Source organism: Natator depressus, chromosome 14, assembly GCF_965152275.1.
Source record: "Natator depressus isolate rNatDep1 chromosome 14, rNatDep2.hap1, whole genome shotgun sequence".
Taxonomy (NCBI): Eukaryota; Metazoa; Chordata; order Testudines; family Cheloniidae; genus Natator; species Natator depressus.
In genome coordinates, this window is record NC_134247.1 from 13403691 (window position 1) to 13427826 (window position 24136).

The following is a 24136-nucleotide window of genomic DNA, read 5'->3' on the forward strand; positions in this document are numbered from 1 at the left end:
AGTTTTGTTGCCCTGTTACCGTGTGCAAAATGGGCCTACAGTGACCCAATCAGAACAGCAGCATTCTACCCTCACCGGCTGGCACTCACTTTGCAGTGGTGTGAGGGAGCAGACAAGGTGCAGGGCAACAGCGAATCCAGCCCCTGGGTCCAGTCCCCAACTCTGTCGCTGACCTGCTGTGCAACGTGGGACAAGTCACTGTGCCTTTGTTTTCCCATAGCGATGTGATTGTAACACACTTTGAGATCGATCGCTGCGCAGTGCCAATATTACCACCCAATTAGCTGTAATCCCACTGTGCTAAGGGCTCCAGGGCTGGGACCTACATATCACATCCTGTTACCACCTCTGCCTCATCAGGAGGTCAGGATGCACGTGTTAATTGACTGAGAAAACCTCTTGGAAATTAACAAACCAGCCCTTTCACTTAGATCCTATGGTCTCCACACCTTGTTCATGGCATCACTGTGCATGCCATTGCCCCCCTTGTGACATTTCAAAGATAACTGGTTTCATTTTCCCCTCAAATGGTTTAAGCTTCATGATATCATCTCTGCTTCTAGCTACCCTGTCAAGACAAGTCTCAGGCATCAGACTATCCCACTTGCAGACAGAGAGAGGTAAATTCAAGACATTGGGGAGGTCTTTCCTTAAAGGGGCAGGGCTTGCCTGGGAGCCTTAAGCTTCTCCTCCTGTTTTCAGTAACTGGAGATGGCTTTTCAACTTAGCTAGGTTTTAGTCCTGTTTGTTTATTTCTCCTTTGGCATTTAGCTGTCAATCATTCCCATGGCATTTCCAAGTCACTGCTTCGATGTCAGTGACATTAGTTTAATAGCAGTGATCATCTCCAACTTCTCAACATAACCTCCCCGGTGTTACTGGGGCAGCACCCTGACGACAATACTTACTACCCCGTGCTATCAGTCTAGCTTAGGGGGTTATATGGCTGCCCATCTCCTTTGTATGCAAGCAGTTGCCAGGTGAAATAGATAACGTATCCATTTAACGTCATCTCTAAGTTCACAACATTATTGCCCAAGATCTCTTCCTGCCACTTCCATCGGCTTTCTATTATTAGAACTTTCACCATCTCTTTCCCTGTTCAAATATTCCTTCCGACCAGAGTCTCTGCTTGTGCATGACCATTTTAACTCTGGGGAGCCCTATTAACAATGACCATTTATAATCCCTCCGCCCGCCCCCCTGAAAAAAATAGTTTTCAAGCATATAAGGGGGGAAAACCCTTGTTTGAATCTCTCTCTTAAAAGAGCCTGTTGCTGGCATAAGATCTGTCAGGAATCAGGGCCTGCAGCTGAGCCAGTCTCCGGGCAACCTAACCAGTGCACGCTGCCTGGTTGGCTACCACCGCCTGCCTCAGAGAAGAGTCAACAGACCAGCACCAGCAGCTGCTCAAAGCATTCGCCCACGGCTGCAAAAGCGCCTGCTTGTTCCAGCCCTGCCTCACTCCAAGTAACACAGCTCTGACGCTCGACTCCGATTTCTGGCTACCTACTCCTGCTCCAACCACTAGGCCTGATGCATGCTTGAGCCACCATCCCAGGCTCTGATAACAGCCACCTCCTAACCTCAGGCAGGGAAAACTCAACCTGCAACATCACTAGCTATTTCCACCACTGACTGGAAATGGTCTTTTCCCCACATCTTCTGCATTTGCTCCCCGCCCAACTGCAATCACAAATCCAGCCACATGGCGTAAACTCACCTGTCTGGCAGCCTTCTTGTTTGACACAGCCCCGGCTTCAGCAGTGGCATTCAGCTAAAGTAAACGTTTCTGGAGTTACATTTGGAGGCTGTGTTTTCAAAGCACACACACGACGCAAACACAGCACAACAGGCCGTGGTGGTGGTGGAGTGTATTTTAGAGTGAAAAGAATGTCATTGTGAAGCTGGCAGAGCAGGTGCCAGCCCATGCCAAAGTCCCCATGTCTCAGTGGAATCCTGATGAATGCAGAGATGGGATCCGTCTGGCTCACCGGTGTGATACTATTGGTAAAATGGTGCTGGGGTTATAAAAGAATGTGTTTGGATTTTATTGAATGCTTATGAGTTGGTGCATGTGTTAATCTCACTTATAACCTCTCTATCCCATACTGTAAGGTAATATTTAAGCATTTGTATTGTATGCCTCAGTGACTGTGTAAGTCACCAGACAGGAGAGAGACATTAACTGGTGTAAAGTGCTGGTCTTCAGCAGAAGGGGTTATGTCCTGGCCAACAAGGAAGGCCCATCGACACCAGGCGGACTATTGTGGAACATTACAAGAGAACAAAAGACTTTGTTGTTCTGCTCTCCCCACCCCACCCCCATGAAGACGAGTCATGAAAGTGAATTTCTGCCATCAGCTGAGTTTGCAGCTCAGAGCACCTGGGAGGGAAAGGAATAAAAACCTTTAACAAGAAGGAACTGTATCTCTATGCTGCTTGGACTCTGTGGGGGCAAGGTTTTCTAAGCATAAGCAAGGGATCCCCAGCTGCTTAGCCTGGGTTAGCCCTAAAGGCCATACAGAGTTTGCTTATTATAGAAGCTTTTATTACCTTTGGAAACTTAAGATTGTAACTCAATGGCATATGTATGTTTACCATAGGCAACGACTCCATGGGTGCTCCGGGGCTGGAGCATTCACAGGGAAAAACTGGTGGGTGCTCTGCACCCACTGGGAGCTCCCTGCCCCACCCCAGCTCACCTCCACCTCCTCCCCTGAGCGTGCCATCCCCACTTCTCCTCCCAGCGCTCGCCACCACGAAACAGCTGTTTTGTGGCATAACAAGCTGTGGGAGGGAGGCGGACTCAGGGGAGGAGGTGGGGAAGAGGCAAGGCCGGGGCAGGGATTTGGGGAAGGAGTCCAATAGGGGCAGGGAGGGGGCGGAGTTGGGGTGGGGACTTTGGGGAAGAGGTTGAAATGGGGGCAGGGCAGGGGTGGAGTCAGGGCGGGACTGGGGGGAGGGCGCGAACACCCACTGGTGCCAGAAGTTGGCGCCTGTGATGTTTACCGGCATTAACCCTATAAATAACTCTCATTTCCTTTTAAATAATTCTTTAGATAGCTTATTTTAGGATTGGCTACTAGCATTGCCTACGGTGTGAGATCTAAGGTTTAACTGACCTGGGCTAAGTGCCTGGTCCTTTGGGGCTGGGAGTAACCTGAATATTGCTGTCATTCTTGGTGTAAGAGACCATCTGTCACAAAGGCAGGCTTACCCTGTGTAGCAAGACAGACATTTGGAGTGCCCAAGGGACCTGTCTGTGACTCCATGGTAAGGCTGTCATAGCGCCTGAGGACTTTACACTTGATAATTGGTTGGCGAAATCTATGTATGGAACTCACAACCAATTGGGGGTTTGTGTCCTGGCTCTTGTACAGTCTGCCCCGAGGTTGGTATTCACATCTGGAAGCCACTGTAGGACAGCTTGACAATCCTCTCACCATAATTTAAGACTTATGGTGACCTCTGCTGAAGGCTTTGAGACAAAGCAAGACAAACAACCTGGCTGAAGTGCTGGTGGTTTAACGGGACGCCTCATTGTTCAGAGAGGTCTTACCGAGAAGCTGTTCTGGGATGTTAGAACTCCTCTGGTTCCCATTAAGGAGGAGACTCCAAGTTTTTTGGTAATGTCACACATCATGCCCAGGAATGTAAAGTTTGAGAAATATCAAAATAAGGAAACTTGGAAGGGGAAGAAATATTAGCCCCAAGGAATGGTATTGCATGAGCTAAGCATGTCTGGAGTAATGGAATGAATCATCTATCAACCTGAGAATAGCTTTTCAGGGGACTGAATATCTCATGGGACTAGCAGTAGACTACTTCTACGGGGATGGTTTGAGTCCAGCTCAGATCAGTAGTAACTCAAATTTGCTACCCTCTGTCAACTGGCCTACGTAAAGAGCCGGGGGTCTCTTATTCCAAATGCACTAGACTCGACATTACAATCACTGCTCATTACCGTCTTTGCTGGCATGTTAAGTAGGCAGGCCAAAGATCAGTTCTGAGGACTGAATTATTCGCTCGCTCCTAGAAGCGGTCTCCACACGGTAGGGTTGAGGAATACTACTGCTGAAGCTGCACCTGCTCTGTTGACAAAGACAATTTTGTTCTCCAGAACTGTCAGCACAAAACCTTTCATCAGCCTTAAATTCATATATGCTCATCTGCTCAGCCAACCCACCCACAGTAAGCTAAGCTGAGGCTCCTTTATCTTCGTATGCACCCATTGGACCTGGAAACCTCATACAAACTCTTAACTAACCTATTCCCTCTTCTAGAGAAGCTCCACCTTCAAGCCCCTCCAAAGAAAAGAGTTGGGTTCAGGTCCAAATTGGGGGTCACAGGGATACTGAAATTTTTTTGTCTCTAAAGTCCCCTGCACCATCAATTTGGAGCCAAGGGAACTTGGGCTCAGTGTTCATTTGAGCAACGATCTTCCCAATTCTGTATTGATCCTTAGGAGTCTTTATTCAAAGCCATGCCTTCCCAGGCAGAGACTTCATCGTCACACGCTGCTGCCATGTACAAGACCAGGGTCAGCCAAAGTGCAGTCAGCACGTCCACAGAGATCTACAATGCAGCCCACTGCCCAGGCATTTAACATGGAGGTGTGGCCTGAAGAGACAACGGTCTCATTGTTTCGGCAGGCTGCTCCCCCTTATTAAAAGAGGAAAATCCATGCAATCTAAATGTGGCTCTAAGGCTCCAGGCTCACTCTCATTGCCAATACAGCCCTCAGCCAGGAGGAGTCTGGCTGCCCCTGCTCTAGGCTGAGAACTTTGACAACCAGTTGGCCTTGAGTTTTGGGGTACATGTGGGGAGGGAAGAAACGCCAGCTTGTGTCCCTGATTAAAGGAGGAGAAGAACCTCTCTGCACACCAGGCAGAACTAGTGCAGGGCATGTCCTTCCAGCTCACCCATCATCCTACCCCAAAACTGGAAGGAGTTTGCAATTACATCACTTGCACGGCAGCCAGTGCCCTAAATCTTTCCCAATGTCACACAAGCAAACTTGCTCTGTCCCCAGTGGCACAGGACGTTCTCCTGCCTTGACTCAGCCATTATGGGGTCAGAAAAGCACGGGTTGATCTTGATGTTAGGTTGTTGACCTTGCTCAGAGCCATGCAGATATGCAGCCACTGCTGCTCACTTCCAGGGGCTCCCGAGTTTTTCACTAGGGCCCTGTCCTTTTGGAATCTTGAGCTATAAGCAGGTGTCCCACACACTCACCCGTCTCCTATCTTTCCCTGGCATTTCATTCTCTGTGACTCTCCCCCAGTACCTCCCCGCCCCAACCTCCCCATCCCCCTTGAGTCTCTGTCTTTCTTCCTCTCGCTCTCTTGCTGCGTCTGTGTGTGGGTGTATTTGGAAACGAGATCTTTCCAGCTGAACTGCAAAATGAAATGCAGAGATCACAACTCCTTGAATAGATTCATCACACACACCCCAATCTCCATTCTGTCCCCAATGTAAAGAATATTAATGGAAAACCAAGTAAATAATTTAAAAAAAAACAGAGCTGGAAAACAAGGACATTAAAAAGACAATGACTGAATGCAGTCAGGGTATTTGTGTGTGTATGGACGGGGAACCAGTTACCTTTGTCCTTCTACAGCAAAAGATTATGATTTTGAGAGATTTTCACCTTGACTGTAACTTGCTCATCCATTTTTAAGATTGCAATCTGCAATCACAGGTAGCTGAAGACCTAGTTTTGTAAACCTATAGAAACAGGAGGTGATGACTGTTTGAACATCCACTCAAAGACAGATTCCATTTACAGGGACAAGAGGCAACAATTCAAGGTGCATCCGATGAAGTGAGCTGTAGCTCACGAAAGCTTATGCTCAGATAAATTGGTTAGTCTCTAAGGTGCCACAAATCCTCCTTTTCTTTTTGCGAATACAGACTAACATGGCTGCTACTCCAAAAGGACAGGGGACAACGCCCTATTAAAAAACTCGGGAGCCCCTGGAAGTGAGCAGCAGTGGCTGCATGTCTGCATGGCTCTGAGCAAGGTCAGCAACCTAACATCAAGATCAACCTGTGCTTTTCTGACCCCTTAATGGCTGAGTCAAGGCAGGAGAACCTGGCTGCTACTCTGAAACCTGGATTGTTCTTGTGCTCTTCCATTGTTTCTGGACAGGTACCAGGCAAACCTTCCCATGCTATTATCAAAAGCAGTTTCTTAACAAGAGGGGCCTTTGATCATTCACATTGTTTTGAATACTCACATGGGGTGGTAAGATCAATCCGTTAACGTTTGGACAGTGCTTTGAATATGTAAAACGCTGTATTGAATGCTATGTATTCCTTGGGTGTATCAAATTAGAGCTACATATCTAAAGGGTCAAGGATGCTAGAAGAGAAGAGGACATGGCCCGTTCCACCTTAAGGGAAGAGGTTACTGGAGGAACAGTGATGATAAAACAAAAGCCTCCTAGCAAAGACTGTCACCATAGCAACATCTAATAAAAGGTAACTAAATGCACCCAGAGAGGTGGAAATAGATTGGAGTTAAACAGGAAACACAAGTGAATGGTGATCGTGTGTCATAAGGTTATTGATTCACTCTTTCCTAACTAAGGGTGTCCAACTCACCTTCCTGCCAAGAGACTGCCTTTCAGAGGTTGTTAATTGCACCAGGGAGTTGTGCTTATCTGAGGTCTTTGGAACCCACCGCATCCCTAGTTTGTGTACAATGGAGCCGATTTCCCTTGCGTCAGAGGTGTAGCTGTTTGGTTCAGGATGGAGTACAGCCTGCTGGGACCTGTCATCTCCATGGGCCACACCTCCATACCTGAGATGGAGGGCAGCCACAAGACACACTGTAAAAGCACGTAGCCCACATTTAGCCCACCAGATGCAGCCATGAGAGGTTTAATCACCTTTCGGCGCTTTCAGTTCAGAGTAGAGTATGTTCAGCAAATGACAGCTGCTAGGACCTTGTGTGTGCCACTGTCTGAGAGCCTGAGCCAAAGGCCACTGAAGTTAGATGATGTCTTTCCATTGTCTTCAATGAGCTTTCCACAGAAACATAGAAATTACTATACTGGGTCCGACCTCTAGTCCATCCTGTCCAGTATCCTGTCTCCGACAGTGGCCAGTACCAGATGCTTCAACAAAGGAGCCAGAAACCCCACAGGAGTCAGAGGTGGGGTAACTCATCCCCCGCCATGAAGATCTCATCCCAGCCCCTAATAGAGATTTGGATGAGCATGTGTCATTCAGGCTCCTCATGTGGGAGCAGAGCCCTTTGTAAGCTCAGACCACACTCTGCATTGGCAGCTGAATTACCTTCCCTTAAGAAACAGCGTTGGGTTCCCCACTCCTCCCTAACTTGCCAGCAGACTCTCACTGCCACCAACTCCCAACACAACCGTCCAGGCCAGGACCTGAGACCAACCCAGACAATCCTGGGAGGTTCTAAGTGCTACAGGTGAACTACGGTGTTCAGTGCTTAGCAGGATGGGTCTCAGAAAGCGCGTGTGTACGTGGGGACAACCACCCCCTGAGCTGGGTACTTTAGAGACAGAGAAGATATGCAGGTGTTTGCCTTTTCCTGGGTACAGGCCTTGTTACTGGTTACCTGAGCAGCCGCTCCGGGCCTGTGAAACACACACAACCCTCTGCCAAATGCCTCTTGCTCTTTAAATCCAACATTTCGTTGTTTCCAGATGGCCACGCCCCACCTTGGACTTGTCCACCAGCGAGAGCCTGGCTTGTGCCATGACACGAAAAGAAGGGTTTTAATCAGGAAAATTCAAAACCAAAACAAAGGCATGCCAGCCACCCCCACACCACACATGCTCCACGCCGGCTCTGCAACGGCAAAGCCTCTTCTGGTATGTATGCAGAAGGCCAGCAGCCAGCACTCACGGTGTCTTGGCGACGGCAGGGGAGCAGATAACCTTTCCCCCATCACACCTGATAAAATGGCACAGAGCTTACACTGCACAAAGGCGGAACACGCCACATCAATTCTGCCTTGGAGAGAGAAAATAAAAAGAGGGCAATTTCTTGTGACTAGACAAAAGGAGATTGCAAACAGAGAGCCAGTGGGAAGCATTTAGAGAAGGGAACAAACCTTCCCTTTGGATCTTTCCCCATATTTATTAAAGTTGCTTTAGTCAGAATGAAGGAAACACCATCCGTGGTCTTTAAGCATATACTGCTAAGAGAGCAGACCAGTGTCCCCTTCCCTCAGGGAAACAGAGAAGTACCAGTTCCCGGCATGTGATCAGCAGGATACAGGAGCACAAAGAGTTAATCCTTCCTCAGGCTAACAACCCACAGTTGTTACCACATGCCTTTACAGATGGCATAAAGAGATCAAAACGTGCACAGAGGATTCCACTCGGAACAGGGGATCCCAGGAAGGGACCGGATGAAGGAAGATGGCAGGGGAAGAGACAGCTGTTAGCAGATGGCAAATCCCCAGAACGGCTCTGAGTGGGGAATGCAGGGGCGTGAGCAGCTGGGGGATTCCCCCAAGAAAAGATCACCATGGCCTTAGAATGGGGATGGAACAGCGCTAGCAGACGGGGAGGTGGGGCATTCCACAGAAGGGTTAGAGACACACACACCCCTGAGAGATTTGGGAAGTTCGGGGCTCGCCCCACTATGAGGAGACACGATCAGGTTCCCCTTTCATCCGCAGTTGATAAGATTTAATGCAGAAAGTAGAGCAGAATACAAATCTCCTGCTATTGCAACAGACATAAGCCTGTGTGAATGGGCATGTCTAAGCCCCCTGGTGACCACCCTCTCTAGCAGAGTAAACCTCCCTTGGAGATGGCACCTGAGCATTTCTTATCCCAAGCACACAAACAGCATGGGCCAAGTACTCCCCTTCAGGGGGTCAGTCGCCTGGCAGAGAGCTGGCATGTCTTCCCCGAGCGAACAAACGTGCAGCGAAGTGTCCAGCGAAGAACCTGTAGACAGTCACAAAGGTCTCCAGCTGGCGAGCCCCACTGCTATGCAGGAGCTGAGCTGGTTGGAAGACAGCAATTGCATTACACAGCAACGTCCCAGGTTCTGGCGTTTGTTTTCATTCTGCATTGGAATGAACACAAAACCCCTCACAAAAAAGGGAGCTGGGGCAGAAAGGGTGCCTGTCTCCCTCTCTAGCCTAGTGGTTAGAGCACTCACCTGGGATGTGGGAGACTGAGATTCAAGCCCTTGCTCTGCCTGAGTTGGAGCCCAGTTTTTCATCCCAAATCAGGCCCTGCAAGTCTCCCACGTCCCAGGCCAGTAACCACCCTCAGCCACCCAACGGTAGAGTCCGTCTCTCCTCTCCCTGATCCAAAAAACCTTTCGGATGACGTCACCACGGAAATGAGATGTCCCCGCTAAATATGTCCGCTTCGACAGAACAATACTTTTCATTTTGGTGGAAACGTTCCTGCCGGCTCTACCTGGGAAGCCCTGCGAAAAAGCAGACACTTACCAGTCTGTGAGCGAGTAAAAGGCATGATCCTGGGCATCCCCAACTTCTACTGAGATCATGCAAGATGCTGAAGTCACTGGTGGTTCTGGGTGCTCAGCAGCTCCCAGGATCAGGCCCTCACCCCGGAGCTCAGCAAGCTGGGAACACAAACCCCAAAGTTGTGACTGAACATCCCCTCTTACCTGTTAACCCTGAATTCTTTATGATCACGAGGGGTTACACTATATTCATTTTAACCTGGAATTCTCTACCCTATAATTTGTGCCACAGCAACATGTCCCATTTTTCAGGTGAATTCAGTGTCCATGACATACCTGCAGCGGCAATGCAGATGTACCAACAATGCCTTGCCAGGAGTGCTTGTAAAGGGTGAGATATTATTTGGCATCACCAGATGCTGCTATTACAGAGATTCTTATGAGTTCTGTTTAGCAGAAACTATAGGCCGTCAGCTCGTGGGAGAAATGCTTTGATGCAGTTCTTTTTGGATGCTGTTCTTTATATAGAAGTAAAATTGCCTCAGTGCATCAATAATTCTGACCAAAATCATTTCCTCGGTGTGAAGCTGCTGCCTGCTAGATATACCCACCCAAACAAAACCATCACATGGAGTCGGATGTTACAAGGAGGCGAAGGGAGTTCAGTCTCCATTGGGTCATTCAGTTACGGGCCACTCTGCTGGGATTGCCAACAAGGTTTCTGGCCACTAGGAAGTGGACTCAGGTCACCTAACTCAGTTCCTAGAGGCCCTGGGTTCTCAACCTTGGAACAGGTGTCAGAGATTGGTGGCTTCTCATCTTACTACGTGAGATCGGAATCCCAGTACAGAAACCTCCAGATGCTCCAACTTATCTGGGCTGCAGCTGAACCATGGACCTAGCACAGAAAACCTCTGTCCCTGAGCCAAATCACTCCCACATTCCTTTCAGGAACAAGTCATCCAGTTAAGGTTCTAAATGACAGGTTACGCAAAAGAGATCTCCAAGATTTGTGGGACAAACCCATACCGAGGAACACACTTATTCAGATTTACAATTGGCTAGATACAGAGTTCAGCTCTTTGCTGAAGGAATCGGCATTCTGACCCTAAAGTTTGTAATGAATCTCGAAAGAGCTTCAAAATGATCCAGAGCAGAATATGATCCTAAGTTTATGTCCCTAGATGTGCATGTTCCTACAGCGTGAGATAAGTCAATAACCAGGTACAGTAGCAGTCAGAAGTCAGATATTAATTTAATTCTACCCCTGCCTGCCTGCCCAAATAGGCATTAATTCAACAGAGCAGGAGGGCTAGATAATTCATCATTTTTACTGGGATTTTTGCTTTCTCCAGTTAAGGTGGAATCATTGCATCAAACAGCTAGTGTTCCCAGCACTTGGAGGGCACCTGAGGTGGAAGAAGGCTGAATCAAGACACAATGAGTGCAAAGCCTCTGGTAGACAACGGTGTTGAGAAGGAAGCTGAAAGTGACAAAAGCACAGAAGCTTAGATCCTGTACAAACATCATACCCCTACACATGGGGACCCTTATGGATAGCCCCACTCAGAAAGAACAAAGATACCCTCTGGTCTGCAACTTGGGTTAAGGTGGGGGAGAAGAGCCTATTTCATTCATCTTTAGGGGCACTGTTCCTTTAGAAAGCGAGGGACGGGGAATAACCAGATGCAGAATTAGGAGCTACCTTGAGTACAAGCAGTCCAGTTCTATGGGCAGGGCTTTGCAAACCATTTTAAACTGCTTGATCCAGAGAGATGCCAAGCACCCTCAGCTCCCATCCAAGTCAATGCTCAGCAACACACAGGATCAGGCCCTATACGCAAGAAGCTACATTATTTGCTTGGTCCTAGGATGCAGTCAACCCCCATGGTAACATCTATAAATATCCCCACACTCTGCCTGTGCTGGAGTGGATTGGAGCTTGGAAGGAAGAGGAATTCGGCCACCAGACCACCCAAGGCTCAGTCAACGCGCATTACATCCCAACATCTGCCCCCCTCTTTAAACACCTTCCCTACGATCCCGCGGCCCCTTGGTTTCTGCTCTTGGTGAGCACAAGAGGAAAGGGAAGAGGAAAAGGACAGAGGAAAAAAAGCCTAGCGGACGAAAAAGTATTAGGGACCATGTTAAATTCAGAGAAACTCAGAATGACTGGGGAGCTGGTAGGCAGAGCTGAGGCACTCCAGGGTCTGTTCTCGAACAGCACAAGGTGAAAATGGTCAACCAAGAACTCCTCTGATGATCTTAAAATCACAAGTTCCTGGGCACAATTCTCTGCCTCCACGCCCATGTGCGTGCCTCCATTTCAAGAGTTCACGAGCAACCCACTAGGGAACACTCGGCCTTTGAAATGCAGGCCAGGATGGTTAGTTACCTCAGACGCGTTGTATTGTTTCTGCTCACTGATCGGATGATGTGCCATCTGTAAAACACACGCACGGTACACAACCCCGCATTAGAGACGAAGATCATGTCTGAAATTTGCTTGCAGTGAATATTCAAGCTTAAAAAAAATCATGCATTTTGGGTATTCGCACTAATGGAGCTTGTTTGCTAGAAGGTTTGTAGGCACCAAATATGAGCAGGGTCCTAAAGACTGATCAATTGAGATTCATTCGGTTCTGTATACAAATAAGTCATGGGAATTTTCCCCTTCCTTTTTTCTTAGTGCTCGGCCGAATTTACAGATGAGGGTCCAATCAAAATTTGCTAGCAAATCCGAACAGATGTGCAAGGACATTTTCCTCACCCCTTTAGCTGTAGCTAAAGACCAAACGCACGTAGCAGTCTTTCAAAATAAAGTCGAGGCTCCCAGCAGCACTCCCACTGGGAAGGGAAAGCACTGGTCTGCCCTCTGTGTCACAGTGGGCCACAAGACACTCCAGCCTACTTGGGTCATGTCAGCTAGAAGTCTGCCCCTTCCAAGCCACAGTCATCCAAAAAATCCCTTCATCTCAATCTGATGGGATCTCTTCAGCCAGCTTCCTACGCCATAAACCCATGCTCCAGGGTAGGCTCCCAGTGAGGGGTGATTCTAGTTCATGCATCATCTCATGAGTGGATCAGGGTCCTCTCCCTCGGGGGCAGTCCATACATTATATAATACATTAAGGGGGCGGAGGAGGTGTCCTTAATTTTGCATTTGTTTCGGGGTTACAAAGTGCTACAAGGGAGGGGGCGGTGGATCTTGAGGGGGGCGGGGAAATCACCCAAAAAGTGTTACTTATTTATGGACAGCCCCTTAAATCCCTGCTTTTAGGCAACGAGAGCAGGGACGACCCCTCTGGAGGTAGAGAGAAAATTCGGGGGGCCAGTAGATGCAGCTAAACATCGCTGCTAGAGCATTACCAGCCCAGGCTGAGTCATAAGAACGGCCATTCCAGGTCAGACCAATGGTCCACCTAGCCCAGTATTCTGTCTCTGACAGCAACCACTGCTTTTCATTCAACACAGGGAATGAACAGGACGGGGCAATTTACTGAGAGTGAACCATCCCCTGTCGTCCAGTCCCAGCTTCTGGCAGTCAGAGGTTTAGGGACACCCGGAGCATGGGGCTGCATCCCTGACTACTTTGGCTAATAGCCATTGATGGACGTATCCTCCATGAACTTCTCTAATTCTTTTTTGAACCCAGTTATATTTTTGGCCTTCACCACATCCCCTGGCAAGGAGTTCCACAAGTTGACTGTGTGCTGTGCGAAGAAGTACTTCCTTTTGTTTTAAACCTGCTGACTATTTTATGGGGTGACCCCTGGTTCTTGTGTTATGTGAAGGGGAAATAATGCTTCCCTATTCATTTTCTCCACACCAGTCATGATTTTAAAGACCTTTATCATATCCCCCACTTAGTCATCTCTTTTCCCAAGCTGAACAGTCCCAGTCTTATTAATCTCTCCTTGTCTGGAAGCTGTTCCATACCCCTAATCATTTTTGTTGCCCTTGTCTGCACTTTTTTCAATTCTAGTAGATCTTTTTTGAGGTGAGGTAACAGGACTGCATGCAGTATTTGAGGTGTGGGCGTACCAGGTATGTATATTGTGGTATTATGATATTTTCTGTCTTATTATCTATCCCTTACTAATGCTTCCTAACATTCCATTAGCTTTCTTGCACATTGAGCAGATGTTTTCAGAGAACTATCCACCATGACTCCAAGATCTCTTTCTTGAGTGGTAACTGCTAATTTGGACCTCATCACTTGGTATGGATAGTTGGGATTATTTCTTCCAATGTGGACTACTTTGCACTTATCAATACTGAATTTGATCTGCCATTGTGTCACTCAGTTCAGTGAGATCCCTTTATAACTTTTTGCTGTCGGCTTTGGACTTAACTGTCCTGATTAATTTTGTATAGTCTGCAAATTTTGCCACCTCACTGGTCACCCTTTTTCCAGATCCTCCATTGTGAAAACAGACAATTGATTCCTACCCTTTGTTTCCTTTCTTTTAACCAGTTACTGATCCATGGGAGGTAGGGTGACCAGACAGCAAATGTGAAAAATCGGGACGGGGTGAGGGGTAACAGGAGCCTATGTAAGAAAAAGACCCAAAAATCAGGACTGTCCCTATAAAATCAGGACATCTGGTCACCCTAATGGGAGGACCTTCCCCCTTATCCTGTGACTGCTTAGTTTGCTTAAGAGCCAGCCTTTGGTGATGGAGCTGGTCAAAGTCTTTCTGAAAGGCCAAGTGCCATAGTGACTGGATCACCCTGATTCACATGCTTGTTGACACTCTCAAAGAATTCTGAAGTGGGCAAAAAGCCAGCACTGTGTGATCTTTAAAGATCCCCTGGCACCTCTCACAACAACAAGAGCAAACATTTTCACAGAGCAAATGGCTGGGCTGGTCAAAATGTATTCCTCAAAAAATTTTCCCCAGTGGAAAAGGACTTTTTGACCCAAATGAAAATTTTCACAGGAAGTTCTCATTCTGGTCAAAAATTGCAAGGTTTTTTTGTCAAGAGACCAGAAACTGAAAAACAAATATTGTTAGGAAAAACGGAGGGGTGGGTGGGAAGGGTTTTTTGTTGTTCAAATCAAAAACACGTTGTTTTTTTTAAAAAAAGGTTTTAAAAAAATGGAAACATTTTCAGTTTTTTTCATCCTGAAACCAAAACATTTTTGTGGGGAAAAACAAAACAAAAATAAATCTTTGAGATTTTCCGTGCACAATAACTGGCATTTTCCCAATCATCTCTAACAACCAAACCTGCCAAAGAACAGTTTAAATACAGCAGAGCTTATAGACTGGTTTGGCCAATCAGCATAAAACATGGCTTTGAAACCTGTTTAGAACAAATCAGCTCCATCTAAAAGAGCCAGCCAGACCATCCTGGGTCACAGGCGTGTTTAAGTTCTTGCTAAACATGGTGGTTTGTCCTGCGCAGAGCGGACGATAAGAGTGCTACTTTCAGTGGCTTGGCCAAATTCCAACTTGGTTAATTACAATCTGCCTCTCTCAGATCTCCCTGAAGTGTCATTTGGAGACTAGTCTTCATTCTCACTCCTAAGGAAACCGCAAAAAACATGCCTATGGAGCAGCTGCTACATTTCTATGGAGAATGAGGAGAGCAGGCATGTGTATGTGTTTGGTTAGAAGCACACCCTTTCTCGCCCATCACTGAAATGTGGCAGCTCTTCCGAATCACTACCACACACATATAGAAGAACCTTTTATAGTCAAGCTACTTTCCCTCCCCACTCCTCAAAAAACTTCATTCTTGCAGAGAGCCATCGTGGGGCTTTGGATACGGGCTGGGGCCCTCTGGGCACTATAACAATACAAATAATTCAATCATAAATAGGAACTGCAATTTGTACATTGCAATGCGCTGGAACATTTCAGAACGTTCAGCTTACTTCACTCCCAGCAGAATGTCAGCAACAGCATTCGCCCTGTCCACAAGCCCCTGTAGCATGTGACTGTATTTAACAGAAACACACACACACACAATCTGCACAGTGCTAAGTGCTCTGGGACGAAAGTCTCTATGCAGATTCATCATTACAAGTATGGATGGGAGTGAGCACAAGAGGCATCTGTCTCCCTGTCAGGGAACGCTCCAGGGCTGTGCAGCTAAGGCCCTGTCTACATTAGAGAGGTTGCACAGTGTAAATAACTCCAGCGATGCAGAGGTCCTGCACGGATGTAAAGCAGGGTCCATGCCAGTAAGTTACATCAGTGCAAATTCCTTCCATGTCGACAGGACCAACAAAAGGCAGGAATAGGAGCAAGGGGTTCCGAGAATCAGGCAAGGGATCCCACTCCAGGAATTCCTCTTACTCTTTTCCAAAATTAAAACCAGGCCTCTGGAGATTCTGCCTTACTCACATCTTGTGGGAATCCTTGTTCCGGATTTCCTACAAGGAGGCAAGTAATCAAGCCAGACTGTCACCAACTGAAGAACAAAAAGAAAAGGAGTACTTGGGACACTACTACCTCCTTCAGCCTGGAGAAGCCACGAGCAATCCAGTACCCCCCAAAACAAGCCTGCAGCTACTAACTCTCCCATCGAAGTCTCAGACCATTACGATGCCAGCCTGCAACATGGGACAGGTGAGAGCAACGTAACCATTAACTGCGTTTGAGTCAACTCTTTGTACATGCACTATTAAAAAAAAGAAAAAGAAAACTTCTGGAAGTCATTACAATTCCTCTGCTCCAGCCTCCCCTTTGGCAGACAATCCTCCCCCCTACCCCTGTTCGAAATGCCAGCCTGTGATTTTTAAATGAGAAAAAGCTGTACTGTACTCCAGCGCTTGGATAAACTCCTACACAAACTTCCAGATGTGACACAACTGCCTGGAAGAGGGAATACACAGAAGGATCGCCTTAAAAATATGCACACACGCACAAAAGGCAAACAACCCATGCTCGCGCGCTCGCGTCTCAGCCATGTAGTTGTGTCTGCACGATACAGAGATGAGGAGATACGTGTCGGGATGCAGTGCGTTGGTTAGATTAAGATCGCGCCTCTGCTGGCTTTGCTTGGGAGGCAGTAATTAGAGCTCTGTTGACTGCTGTGTAATACCACAGGAAGCAAATACCATTCCCCCCTCACCCCTTCCCCACCTTGAGGGTTTTCAAACACTGTGAGATGCCTCATGATTACTTGGCTGGTCCTCCCCTGGAGCAGCACTTTGAAAGAAGTTCCATCTTCTTTACTAGGGGTGGCTTGTCTGTCTTACCCCCACCCACAGCACAATTCACGCAGAGGTACCCCACCCAATGAGGTCTTGTTCCAGGAGTCTTGCTTGGGCAGACCTCTCCTGGCTCCAGAGTCTGACTTCATTTATGCTGACCTGGCTCTAGAGAGACTTCACAGATTTCAGTGGCGTTCCTCCATATTTACCCCGGTGTAACCCAGGGCAGAGTTGTCTCTCCTGGCCCTTTGCTGCAGTTTAGCTACCCAGCATGCCTTCCAACTAGACCCGGGTGATCAGATGTCCCGATTGTATAGAGACAGTCCCGATATTTGGGGCTTTGTCTCAGACAGGCGCCTATTACCCCCCACCCCCTGTCCCAATTTTTCACACTTGCTGTCTGGTCACGCTACTTCCAACAAGTTACACCAAGGAGCTGTTGCTGGGGACAGACACCACCCTAGACAAGCTTCTCTCTTTGTGAATGGCCCACAGGTCTGGGTGTCGGGGGAGAGGCGGGAGAGTGGGAATGAGCAGATTACCTCTCCTCACGCAGCACAGACAGGGAGCTGCCCGTTGGCTTTACTGCAGAGTTTCATTTTGGAATGGGCCCTACAGACTTCATGGCTATGAGGTGCAGAAGGAAGTAAGGTGGGGCAGAGACAAGGATGGCTCTGCAGCATACTCCCTCCCCCCCAGCACCAACCCCTTTGCTAGGAGGCCACAGAAGCTCCCTCCGCTCCCCCCCCCCTGCCCCCAGCACCAACCCCTTTGCTAGGAGGCCACAGAATTGAAGCCTCCCTTTCAATTCCACATGGTCGGGGCTCTCTACCCAGCATAGTCCCCTAGGTAATGATACTCAAAACAGGACGAGAGAGGTTAACTTTACTTAGTCCCCTGGATAGGGAATAATAAGCAGGCCTGGCAGAGGCAACCATGGCCTCTTAGGGGATGGAGGTGGGATTTGGAGAGCGGAGGACCTAGAACCTCTAGGCCTGGTTCAGGGCCCCTTGTGCTAGGCATCGCAAAAACAGAGAACAAAGGTAGTCCCTGGAGCCAAGAGCTTACATGACCCCCACCTCACCATCTCTACTGTATTTATCCTCACAACCCCTCAGCCAGGTAGGACGGGGCTCTTATCTCCATTGCAGATGGGGAACTGAGGCACAGAGAGGCTAAGTGATTTGCCCAAGGTCACAAGCAAACTCTGTGGCAGAGATTTTGGGACCTGACCCTACATCTCCCAAGTCCCAGGCAAGTGTCCTAACCACTGAATCGCCCCTCCTGCTCACCTTTCAGTGAACCGAAGCAGCATCAGGCATTGCTAGGAGAGGGTTAGAGAATAAAAGGAGGCACCGGGGTAGATTGGATTTTGGGCTAGGGTCAAGGAGGTGGTTGTTCTACACCCCACCAGCCTTCCCTTTGCACCATCACACAGGATACTTCAATTGTAGGAAACTTTGGCCACTTTCCCTGTCTGCTCTTTTAAGCAAGGCAATTTAAGCACTGAACACAGAACAGGCTCAGCTCCTCATGGGAGTCTGGCTGCAGCACATATAAAAGCTGGGTTTTGGCTCAATGCCCTGACAGTTTAGGGCCCAGACCTGCAAGAGGCTGGACACCTGCAGCTGCAAAGACTTCCAGTGAGAACTGAGGGCCCTCGAGCACCTCACCCGGACAGAGCCTTTGCACGGCAATGTCTCCAATGGAAAGGGTGCAGAGCGGTGTGGAACTGCCAGAGGGGAGACCCCCCAGGCCAGGTCAAACTCGCCTGATTGCATTAAAAAGCCAAGGCTTGGGATAGCTTTGCCACGGCTCATGAACCTATTGGCGAATCTGGGCAGGGTTACGGCGGCACCTGCAAGAGTCTGTGGTGTTCCATCTGGTTTTAAAACCCCAAACCCCGGCAGAACTCTGATTTTCCATCTAGGTTTGAGGCGCTATAAATGGCTCAGAACCAAAAACAGCAAAGCCAAACACCACCCTTGAATCTTGGGGGTGGGGGAATTTCAACACTTAGATCTGGATTCAGATGTAGCCAATGGCGCCCCCATTTTTACAGCAAGCAACTACCAGGAGAAAAGAGACTGCAATGACCAGGAGCCACCACAAGCAGGACTCAAAACATTTCCCTTCTGTGCAAGCCGATTCACAGGACACACTACCACGTGTTTTATCCTATTTACTGGGAAGGGATGGGGGAGCTGTTAACAAGTTACAGTGCCTATCCCAGAACTGGCACCTTCTCCACCCTCAGGCAGTTAAGGAAATACACTTTCCTTGTCTTCTTACTTCTATGCACATGAGCTTCACCTTCCAGACAGATGCTATCTGGACAGGGTGAGGAGAGACTGAGAATTTGCCATAACAAGGGCCCAGGGTCCCCTTCAGATATGCTCGGTATTATTTTCCTGTGCAGAGCTCTTTCAACACAAAGCAGTTTCCATCCTCCTTATTCGCTCCATGCCTGCTCTTCAGACACTCCACAGCTCTTGGAAAACATCCTAATTCTCTGGCTCTGATCAGCAGAGCAGCCTTGTTTAGCCCCTGTGACTGGCTCTCGTCCTTCCAAGCCTGCATGGTAGATTCAATTTCACTTAAAAATAAAAGTTAAGTAACTGGGCTTTTCTCCCCTTTTTGTGTGTGACAAATACACTTCTCTGTGGTGAACTCGCTGTTACAGAAGGCCCCTTAATGCAACACACAAGCCCTAGTTTCTGTACTGGAGGCTTTTCTTAACTTTTTTAATGTCAACTGTAGGTCAAAAGTTCCAATACAGTACTTTGATTATAAGCCTGTATGAAACACAAACATTTGGCCTTCTCCTGCCTTTAAACAGACATTCCTCACCCAGAACAAAGTGGATCCTTTTATCACAGTGACAAGGTCAGGTCTCAGTAGCACCTTCTCATATACAGACAATCAGACAGATGTCTCCACTATGTCACTCATGCTCCAAAGCACTCTGCCTTTCCCTCCCTTAAGCTTAGGAAGTGCCCGTGCATCTTACCGTCATCCCAATGCCACACAGCTGATTTCTTCTATGCATGCTGCAGGGGCCCTGCATCACCCCAAAACCCCCTCCCATGTCACACAGAGTCCCCTTGCCAGGATTTGACACAAAGACACACTCATGGAATCCTAGAACTCCAGTGAGAAGCACCTGTCTCCCTCTGACCTCACGTGGATGCAAGGATCTCAGTAAAGGGAGCTGCACTCATCTTTGATGCAGGCTCGGTTGGGGACACACAATTTGGCAGCAGGTTCTGCTGTACAGAAGAAGTGCCAGATTCTGTCATCATTGAGTAATGCCTGACTCCTATCGAAATCCATGCTGGTCCTTGCAGGGTCAGCTACTACACAGCACAAGTAAGGCTGGCAGAATTTGGCCCTCTGAATTTGGATACTTTAAAGTACAGAAAAGTAGGGGACTTAAATAGATTTGGAATCGAGACACCAGATCCAAACATGCCCCAGCTTTGGGTTGTGAGATCTGGATCGCTCCAGACCTTTCTAAATTTGAGAGAGGAAAAAGTTTCCTCCCCCAACCCAGATATAACAACTTTGCTCTGAGAAACCAAATATAAGCCCTTATGGCCCAGGAGGCGAATGGCTTCAGACTGAAACACTACAGAGAACCCTGCGGAATCATTCTGACATGGAACTTTGCATCGCTGCAGGATGAGTGCTAAACACTCAGCCGATCTACTATTTCCCTGCTCCTTCCCCCGCCCCAAATCCCCCTCATCACCTCGAATATCGAGGTCATGTAAACAGCTTGGAGAGACAGGCCAACATCTTTTGGATTAGTGGTACTTCAGCCTTGTGTGCAATCGCAGGCCACGCCAGCAAAGGAAGCTTTGTTAATTCAAGCTCTCTCCCTAGGGAGAGAGGAGAAGCCAAGAGCACAGGACCAGAATCGGCAGTACACAGTGATACCCCCAGTAAATGGCAAGGTTTATCAGCTAGATAAGTGCACCGCAAACCCCACGTTGAAATACAGGCCCTGCCAACTCAGGACTCGGTACCTTTCTACAACCTGTCCTCATCTGACAAGTACCAGGACTGAATTAATTGAATTAATAAAAAGGGCACTTGGGAATTGAAGAAATAGGAAGGGAGCAGACACAATTAAACAAGAGTCCGGCCTTTTGAACTTGCATATTCAGTGACTGCCAAAAGGTAAAACAAAGATAAAATACTGAACCACGCTAAAGAAAGCTCAGCCCTCCCCTGTCAAAACCACTGTGGATCGGAGAGGATTTTGCCAGCCATGTGACCCAAACCATTGTCACTCTATCAAGAACAGCTGGTGGCAACAAAGAATTTGGCCAGATGTGATTTGGTTTTCTGATGATCTGTTTTTACCATGGAGCCTCGGTTCTTAAAGATTACAGAGTGATAAGTCACTTTTCTGAACAACCGAGCTAAAGGAGTAGAAAAGATGTCAACAGGCAGACAGCTAAACTCCCAACACTCCAGCAGCAACCAACCAACCATAAAAGCAAAATAGAAGCAAGCTTGTTTAATAACATCTAAAATGTATTGACCCTCAGCAAGTGATCAGACTCAGCCAGTACTCCAGGGCGAAGAAAATATCCCTCTCACCCACTGTTTAGCAGGTTGAGTCACATTTTCAACTCCCTGCTTTCTGGGTCAGCAACACTGAAAACATATTTAGAAAGAAAAGAAAAACCAAAAAACACAACAGAGGGCCACAGCACTGCTACCCAGTGAGGGCCTATGGCTCCAAGCCCTCTTGTTTTTTCTCTCAGTATTGAATAGAGAACAGGTAACCATCAGTGGAAATTCCAGCTTCCCAAGCTGCGATTAGTGGCTGAGCTCCCTTTGAACCAGTGCTTGCAGGTGCTTGGGGGAAGATTTTTATTTTTTTTTAAACAACACTCATTTTCCAAGGACAAAAGTTAACCTCTTTGCACCGGCAGACTTGTGTACTGAGATGCTTTTCAGGTTGAAATAGGCACCTCATATGAGCAAGAGAGGCGGGGAGGATAAAAAGGAATCCACTGAAAACACCTGCACATTTTTGAGATGCCACCTGTCTCAAAATGATCATTAAAAGAGGCTAGAAAACACAGTGAGATCAGCAATTGTAAATAATAATATTCATAATGGTAGGTAATAAGACCATTCTGTTTGGCAGGCTGACATTAGCAAATATTTCCTTCCCGAAGAGAATGCTTTAGCAAGTTTCAAGATTTCCTAAGATGCTTAAATAAGTGCAGCTTTGAACTGCTCAGCGAGTGTGAATGAGATTTAGGGAACCCGCTGGAAAGTGCTCATGTGATTGGGACCTGAAACCTCCTTTTTCCTCCTAGGGGCTACTCTAAGAATGAGGCAGACTGTTTACCAGATAAATGATCCTCATCACAAAAGTAAAACTGCAGTCAAGACTACAGAAGAGCCCACTTTTCTCTGACACACCAGACTTAACCCTGATTTAACCCCTCACTGATTAGCCCGAAATTGGGGAGGGCTAAAGGGAACCAGACCACAGATGTTAATCACCTAGTCCCTCCCCTTATGCATCCACCCTCTATGCTACAGCCTCAGGTATTGGGCATGTGTGCAACTTGACTAGCTCTCTCGCTGGAAGATCTGAATGATTTAATAACTTCCTCCTGTTTACTCAGGAAGATGCTGTCTTTTATGTACACGACCCTGCTGGCAGTCAGACAGCTCTGATTAAATTGAGTTTGTGTTTTTATTATTTATTTTAAAATACATATAATGAGTTTGGAGGCGGTAAAGCGTCTGTAGCGCTACAAAGAAAAGCGTTGATTGCAGCTTTGACACCAGGGAGGGTTTTTAAAAAGGGGCTAAGAAAGAAAGACCCCTAGCTAACAGTGCTATTTTCCCTCCTCTTAGAGGATTAGACTTGACCAAAGCAACACAGCTCTCCCGCAGTCCTGGACCAGGAAGAGGGAATGCAAGCAAGCAGGTAGCTGATATGAATCATGGCTCACTCTGGTGACCTCTAATTTCTTCCATTAGACCCTGAATAGTCTCTGATTTTTAGCGGAGTGCTGCAATCTATGATTCCCCAGGGCCCAATTCTGTGTTCTTTCTAAACCCCACACTCAAACGACTCCTTAATGGTCTTTTACATCCAGCACAGGAGAAAAGAAAGCAGCTTTTAGAAGAAACAGGCCCATCCCCAGATCCCCTTAAAGTCAATGGAGAAATCTCCCATTGGCTTCAATGGCCTTTGGACCAGGTCCTTCGAGCGCCCATTCTTCATTTCCAATAGTGATTGAAAGGGGGATGGGTGAATCATCATGTAGCCCTTCAATAAATGAACAGAGAAGAGTGGGAAAAACTTGTAAATCCCATGGAAGGCTCCTGGAGCATTGCAGTAAAGCAGCCGCCCCTAAGAGGTTCTGTAATTACACTACAGCTAAGGCACCTGGAGAAGAGCATAAGTGATTGATTTAGAAGGATGGGTTCCTCCCTGAGTAGTCAGCACAACCATCATCTCTGACTGTCTGGAGGCTGCAGAAAGCACCAGCACTCAGGACTGCATGAAAAAGGAAGGTGGGTTTTTTTTTTTTTTTTTTTGCCACCACCTGCCTTGCACAAGCTAAAATATTTAAGAACACCAGAGCGAGGCTCAAAATCTACAGTAAGGAACCTTCCCCTCCCCACCCCCTGCTTTATTTTCCTTTCCTGTCCCTAGTTAGCATGTCTTAGCCATGCCAGATCTAACATTTCAGTAACCTGCCCCCCTCTTTAAAGGCTTGATTCATTTTTTTTTTAATGTAACTATGGCATAGAAAACAGGATGAGTGAGAAACGAGCTGCCACGAGCACAGATTTGCAAGAGAGAGGCTCCTTCTGTGGTTCTTTTTGTCATGCAAATGTTGTAATTATGCATTTAAAGTATAAACCACTCTCCCATCACTGTAGTAGATGGAGCGGTCTGCGCTTTCCTAGAGTCTCCTATCTAATCTGCGCACAGGAGCGCTTTAATAAACACCCACTATTGCTCCCTTTCCTTTGTTCTTTTAAACAGATGTCTGGTCGCTGAGAGAGAGAGAATGATTCTATCTACTGCTTTCCTCCTCCCAGTTTAATTAGGGGTGAAGGTGTCTGAAATCTGGCCATGTTTGTACAATAGATGTGGGGTTAGGGTCCATTGTGGTGTCTAAGCAGCTGCTGGGCTGAAAAGGGTGGGGGGAGGGAAATCCCAGGCTGGGTTAACAATAAATGCAGGCATACATCCAGGCAAACATCTCTCTTAGGGGCGATCTCTCAGTGGCTTTGGAATATGGGCCTAGCAAAGGAAGTGCTAGCCAGGGAGCCTGATCCAAAGCCCACTGAACCCAGTGGGAGTCTTTCCATTGACTACTATGGGTCATGCACCTAGAGGGGATGGGGGGAAAAAAAGAGGCTAAAGAAGAGATTCCCCCACCCTACACACAACCCCCTTCACCTCATCAGGGCCTCCGAGTGGAACTTGCACCAACCCGTAGTGTGGAGGGGTCTTTTGGGTCAGCGCAGTCCAGAATTATC

The 24136-nt window shown here is 47.6% G+C and overlaps 1 protein-coding gene across 1 annotated transcript in view; it reads right to left on the minus strand.

Annotated features, from left to right (window-relative positions):
* CACNA1G (calcium voltage-gated channel subunit alpha1 G) overlaps window positions 1–24136 on the minus strand; it is a 274461-nt gene that overhangs the window by 248662 nt on the left and 1663 nt on the right. The window lies entirely within an intron of this gene.